Source organism: Cervus canadensis, chromosome 21, assembly GCF_019320065.1.
Source record: "Cervus canadensis isolate Bull #8, Minnesota chromosome 21, ASM1932006v1, whole genome shotgun sequence".
Taxonomy (NCBI): domain Eukaryota; kingdom Metazoa; phylum Chordata; class Mammalia; order Artiodactyla; family Cervidae; genus Cervus; species Cervus canadensis.
Window position 1 is genome coordinate 59,541,124 of NC_057406.1, and position 6,295 is coordinate 59,547,418.

The window sequence follows — 6,295 nt, forward strand, 5'->3', positions numbered from 1 at the left end:
AGGTGGATACCTTTTGATACAGAAATCCAGTTATGGGAGGGGCCCCAGGGAACCTCATTAGGGCTGCTGATAACATGCCTGGCTTGGAGCTGGGGAGGTGAGGTTGGCCAGCCTGCCTCCCTGCCAGTCTTGGTAGAACAGGCCTGGAGCATACCCTGGGGCAGGGAAGGAATGTGAGTACCCGTTGAAACACCAGATGCCTCCACCAGAATGTGAACAACTCCCAGACCCCAAAATGTCCGACCTGTTCTGTGCCCTGGGTGCCCAGGCCCTCGCAAGATACAACATGTGCTGGGGAGGGTCCTTATAAGTGGCCCCATCCACTGGTGAAGGGTCAGACTCAGAAGACCACTCCAACACAGGCATAGTTCACAGGCACTGCAGCCCTCTGACAGACCCCCTCCTCCAGTCTTCTAAGCCAGAGGTCTCCTCTGAGACCTACCAGGGAGAGCTGGAGGGGGTAGTGGGAATGCTTGGGGCTCTGTATACCTTCCTGCTGTCTGCTGCCCACTAGCCAAAGGCCTCTAAGCCCTGCACCATGGGGGTGTCGCCATTTGGGGCTAAGCATCCTTATGTGGGGGCTTCCCGGGTGGCTCAGCTGTAAAGAATCACCTGCAGTGCAGGAACCACAGGAAATACAGGTTCGATCCCTGTGTCAGGAAGATTCCCCTGGAGGAGGGCATGGCAACGCACTCCAATATTCTTACCTGGAGAATCCCAAAGACAGAGGAGCCTGGCAGGCTACAGTCTACAGGGTGGCAAAGAGTCAGACATGACTGAAACAACTTAACGCACAGGCATCCTTATGAGGGGGGTGCAGGGCATGGATCTCAGCTGGCTCAGCAGCCACGAGGTCAGCCAGGCAGCCGCATTATTAAACCATCTATCTGGCTCTGCCCAGAGGGATGCTGGGGGTTGGGGTCGAACTGGCTTCTCCTGCCTGGGCCCAGAACTGGGGCAGCTGGAGGGTTCTGGGAGCTGGAGGTCACTGGCCTTGTGGCTGGGCTGTCACCGCTGGCCTGAGGCCGGCTCCAAGGCTCTGGATGCTGCAGGGACTGGGGAGGCGCTGACTGGCCGCTTTCCCTGTGTTCTTCCTCTGCTCAAAAATGCCCAGGCTCTGACTCCACCGGGTAAAGTGCCAGCTCCTTACACTGGCATCTGGAGTTTTCTGCAACCTGGCCACACTCTACCTGGAATCATAATAATAGCTTGAAATGGAGGCATTTACTATCTCTTTCAGGTTGGATGCCAAGTGTTCCCCATGAATTACAGTCTCAGTGAAAAATGATAGCAATCTTACAAGGTATTTATGTTGTTATTCCTGTTTTACTGATGTGGCTCAGAGATGCTGAGCAATTTGACCAAGATCACACAGCAAACAAGAGGCAACACTGCAGCTCATCCAGTTTTTCCTTCTGATGGAACAGTGCTGTGACTATGGGTTTCTTAGGATAGTCTAGGCTAGTAGCTCCACTCTTAGCCCCTATGTAGCTCATCCTTCCCAGCACCTTGCCTTTATACCCAGTGTTCTATCAGTCTAGAATCCAGGTATGAGAGTGGGTCTGGGTTAGGGTAACTGTGTGTTCCCCAAGCTCTGTGCAGAATGGCTGATGTATGTTACTCAGGCCCCAAACCCAGATGCCACCTTGATGCCTCCTCAGCTCCCTGCAGAACTGATCCATCAACAAATCCTATCAGCTCTGCCTCCAAAATATACCTAAACTCAGCCCCTTCTCTCCCTGTTGCTGCCACAGATGCAAGGGCAGGGTCCTCGCTATTCACCTTGGTTTGCTCAGGATCTGGCATGCAGCCGGCACTCCAAAAATATTTGTTGAACACAATGATCAAGCTCATGCCTGAGTGAACAGACGAAGAAAGGAAGAGTAAGCAGATAGGGAAAGAAAATGCATGGGAACAGAAAGGCAAGTGAAGTCAGTACTGTCCTGGAGACAGGGCCAGAAGTGGCGGGAAGGTGGGCAAAAAGAAAACTTCACAAAAGAAAAGATGCTCTGACCTTAAAAACACAACAAACTAGTGACTATAAAAAGAAGCAGACTCACTGATTATAGATAACAACCTAGTGGTTACCAGTGGGGGGTGGGGGGGAGCAATAGAGACCTATGAGAGTGGGAAGTACAATTACTGGGAATAAGAGAGGCTCAAGGATGTGTTGTTCAACATGGGGAATAAAGCCAATATTTTGTAATAACTGTGAATGGAAAGTAACCATTTTAAAGTGCATAAAAATGTTTAATTACTGCAAAACAGAAAAGAGAGAGAGAGATGCTCTAGCTGTCAGCCCGACAGGTGGGGAGGTGCATGCAGGCAGAACCCCTGGAAAGAACAAGCCACAGAGGCATGAAATGGCCAGGACAGGACTTAGGGGCAACTGATGCTCAGGACGGCAAGCCAGAACCTGCCTCCTCCCTCCTCGAGCTGAGCAAGGTCCTTCCCAGCCCAGCTCCAGGGCAAGGTGGCTGCGTGCCCTCAGTCACTCTGCCCTGGATTTCCCTGGTGGTGTCTCGCCTTCCTGGCCCACAGCCCAGACCTGAGATAAAAGAGCGACTTCTGCCCTTTCTCACTCAAATCCTTCTGATTGCTCTGCCTGCGGTTTCTCTGAAACCTCCCCTTACATCTCCTGCTCCCCCGCCCACCTCTCACTTGGAGCCCGTGGAACTCCAGTCTCCACAGTTCCTCCAGTTCATTCTCAGAACAAGCACTAGACAAACTGTGGCTTTCAAACACCCAGCTTCACCTTGATTTCAGTCGGTCTGGCCAGGCCAGTGTTAGGATTTCCCCCTGTCCAATTCTGAGGAGGAAATTTGCTGCCAGAGGTTAAGTTCCATTTCCTCCTCCCTTATATCCTTCCCAGAGCAGAGCCTAAACTCAGCTTCAAACTCAGCTCCTAGGAACTTCTCTGATGATCCAGTGGTTGAGAATCCGCCTTCCAATGCAGGGGATGTGGGTTCAATTCCTGGTTGGGGAACTAAGATCTCACATGTAGCGGGGCAACTAAACCTGCATGCCACAACCAGAGAGCCCACACATTGCAATGAAGACCCAGCACAACCAAAAATTAAACACACACACACACACACACACAAAAACAGCTCACAGCACCAAGAGGAGGAGGCTAGGAGCAGGGCCAGAGGTGAGAAGTCGTGTGGTATTAGCTGGGCTGGTATTAAGCTGTATGCCTAAGGCGGGAGGGGAGCAAGGCCTTAACCAAACGGGCTGAAGTTCACAGCAGGCCCCAGACTTCCTGGAGAAGAAAAAATATCCCTCACCATGAGCCAGGTTATATACAAATGGCACCGAATCTCCACAACAACTGGATAGGATGTTATGTTAGGAATCGTTGGATGCAAGTGACAAACCCAACCCAAGCCCAGTCTGAACTGACAAACTCAAAGGAGGATATACCGGCTCTCATAAAAGGCCTCCCTGAGGAACAGTGAGAAGGAGGAGGCCATCTTGAATGCCATCCACATTCGCTGCCTGTCTCTCTCTCTTGGCAACTAATTCTTCTGAGCCACAGTCTCCACTCAGTGCAACCAGGAGACCCCAGGCTAACAGCCTGACAGATTCATGGCAAGAATGGGAAGGTCGTTCAATTCCAAGCAGCACGGTTCTAGGGGAGGACTCTGATTGGTCCATTGTAGGTCACATGTTTACCCCTTGAACCAACCACAGTGGCCAGGGTGATGAGGGCAGATTAATGGCCCGGCTGGGTCAGGTGCCCCCACCCCTGTAGCCAGAGGAGGACCTGTCAGCAGACGAAAGGGGGAGGGACTCAGAGCAGACAAAGGAAGAACAGCAGTACAGGTTCCTTGAGGTTGTTTTTTTTTTTTTTTCTTCTTATGTATATAAACATCTTATTTTGGAACAATTTTAGATTTCTAAAAAAAGCTTCAAATATAGCACAGAGAATAGCTGTATACCCCTCACACAAATTCCCCTGATGGTAACATCTCACATCACCACAATACATTTGTCAAAATTAGGAAACCAGCACAGATGTTTTGCTGTTGTTGTTCAGTTGCTCAGTCATGTCCAACTCTCTGCGACCCCGTGGACTGCGGCACACCAGGCTTCCCTGTGCTTCACCATCTTCCAGAGCTTGCTCAAACTCACGTCTATTGAGTCGGTGATTCCATCCAACCGTCTTGTCCTCTGTCGTCCCCTTCTCCTCCTGCCTTCAGTCTTTCCCAGCATCAGGGTCTTTTCTAATATATTACAACTAACTAAACTCCAGATTGCATTCGGTTTCACCCATTTTCCACTAATGTTCCAGGATCCTGTCCAGGATCCCACATTGCATTCGTTCATGTTTCTCCTTAGTTCCCTCTAGCCTATGACAGCATCTCATTCTTTCCGTCCTTTTCTAAACCTTCACAGTTTTAATTAAAGGATATTTCTCAGGTATTTGGGGCCTTCCCTGGTGGCTCAGATGGTAAACAATTTGCATGCAGTGAGGGAGACTCAATTTCAATCCCTGGATCAAGAAAATCGCCTGGAGAAGGGGAATGGCAAACTAATCCAATATTTTTGCCTGGAGAATCCCATGGACAGAGGAACCTGGTGGGTACAATCCTTGGTGTCACAAAGAGCTGGACACAGCTGAGCGACTGACACTTTCACTTTCACTCAGGTATTTTGGAGGATGTCCCTCAATTCAGGTGTGCCTGAAGTTTTCTCATGATTGGTCTGGGCCATGGGCAGGGAAGAAGAGCACAGAGGTTTGATGTTCTTGACATGGCTGTGTATGAGGAGGTATATGACCAGCGGTTAATGTGAGGTCTGTACCCATTTAACAAATTGGTAAACTGAGGCTGGGAGAAGCTAAGCTGCTTGTGCCAGAGTCAGTGGTGGGAGGAAAGTGAGCCAGACCTGACTCCCATTATCAGTTCTTTGGAATTTTAGCCCAGCTCTAGGAAAGGGAAGGTGAGAAAGACTGTACCATGAAATCTACATGAAGTCTGCAGCAAGAGCACTGGGCCCAAGGCTTCTTGGAAGACAAAGCCCTGTTGGGATTGGCACAGACTCAGCAGGTAAGAAGGATGAAGGAAGAGGGGAATGGCAAGGATGGTGGGCCAGATAATCCAGGAAGTCTTCCTGGAAGAGAAGACCACCACTGTGGGAATAGTCAGGAGGGCAGCTCAGGTGTCAGGTCTGTCCAAGGAAACAGAAGAGCAAAGTGTTTATGACCATGAGCCTTGGAGTCTGACGAGACCAGGTCCAATTCCTTGTCTGCCTCTTCCTGACTATGGTCTTGGGCATTGACTGCTTCCCAAGCTGATTCTGGGCTTTTTAGCCCCCAGGCTTTGCCTGTCCCATTCTCCCTGCTGAAATGCTCATTTCTGAGCCAGCTCTGAGACCTCCACAGCCTGGACAAACTCTATAATTTGTGAGACCCAGTAAAAAATGAAAAGGCAGAACCCCCTTTTCAAAAAGTATTAAGAATTTCAAGACAGCAATGCAGAGCATTCAGTTCCTTTAAGGAACTGAATATGGGTTCCTTTAAGGCAGGGGCCCCAGGGTGACTGCACAGGTTACATGCCCACGAAGCTGACCCAGTCCCCAGACCTCAGTGACCATCCTAACCCAATGATCTGACACTGCCATATTTCCTCTACAGTTCCTTGCACATTAATCATAAGCCTCCTATTGATGCTACTCAGGCCACTGTATTGAGCTTTGCTCTCCCATGGTTTTTCCTTGCTTTACTCCAGGTGGAAGATTGAATGAGATGAACTCCAAAGTGCTTCCAACAGTTCAATTTGATTTCCTTTAATTTTATGGCTCTAATATTTTCTGCCAGGAAGCTCCAGCGCTCCCGTGCCTAATACTAAGAATCGAGGGGTCTGGACTTCCTTTGTCCGAAACCCTGACCTCCCTGGGCAGTTGGGAGTTTTCTGATGAAAGAGGAAAAGTTGAAGGAATGTCATTCGCTTCCATTTTGCAATTATGAAGTGGAATATTGTGACTTTTTGCAGGTGCTGTAGCCTGGCTGGCACACTTTAACATTTTGTGTATTCCTGCTTATTGCTTAATTTTGCTTCCTCCCCTCTCTTATTGTCAAGAGGCAGAATGTTGGAATCAGGCTGCCTGCACTCATCTCTTATCTTTGCCATGAAAATGGATGCAAGTTGCTTAATCTCTCTGGGGCTCAATTGCTTTATCTGATAAATCAAGATGAAATGAGTTCTATGTCTTCTGGTTACTATTGCTGCTGAAAATCTCTAGTGGTGAAAAAAAAATGCACACGCAACCATTTTATTCTGTTCACACTTTT